Source organism: Poecilia formosa, unplaced genomic scaffold (genome assembly GCF_000485575.1).
Source record: "Poecilia formosa unplaced genomic scaffold, Poecilia_formosa-5.1.2 Scaffold424, whole genome shotgun sequence".
NCBI lineage: Eukaryota > Metazoa > Chordata > Actinopteri > Cyprinodontiformes > Poeciliidae > Poecilia > Poecilia formosa.
In genome coordinates this window covers 373,784-374,412 of record NW_006800363.1, presented here as the reverse complement: position 1 = coordinate 374,412, position 629 = coordinate 373,784, and positions in this window count along the sequence as shown.

Genomic DNA, 629 nt, shown 5'->3' with positions numbered 1-629 from the left:
ACTGTTGTGGTTGCTGGAGTTTATGGGACGAGCTTCTCAGATCTCCTCGCTCATTAACTCTGTCTGACTAAGTGGACAAAGCATCTGATACGGTTTGATGCTTCGTGTAGCCGGAAAAATAATAATGACTAATATAAAACCAACGTGATGCGAGGCGAGCGCTAAAGCTCCTCACCTGAACCTGCATGATGAGGTTAGCGCTGGTTCGTTAGCCGCTAACGCGCCGACCAACCGGGACCACAGACATGAACTTTACAGGGCAGACAGCGCCACACGCTGGGCAGCGTGTTGAGATGGAAACGCTGCGTATAATTCTTTGTTCACAAATATAAATCATTCTCAGCGCTCCTCAACTCCTCTGAAAGTGACTACGTTATTCCTGCGGTTCACGTAGAGCTGCTCAACCAGAGCTAACAGGCGGGTTTAGACTCCTACCTTGATGTGGAGTTCTCCAGAGAATCACAATTCCTCACAGGGGGTTGATGTAAACATCCATACAGGTCAGCCTGTGTCCAGTTTGAGTGAAGGGAGGAGCGTGCGACCCGCACTGAGGTAAACTTTAGACATAAAGCAGCGGCAGCGCCTGATTGGTCCACTCTCCCGGCTTTAAATGCATCAATTATAAACCT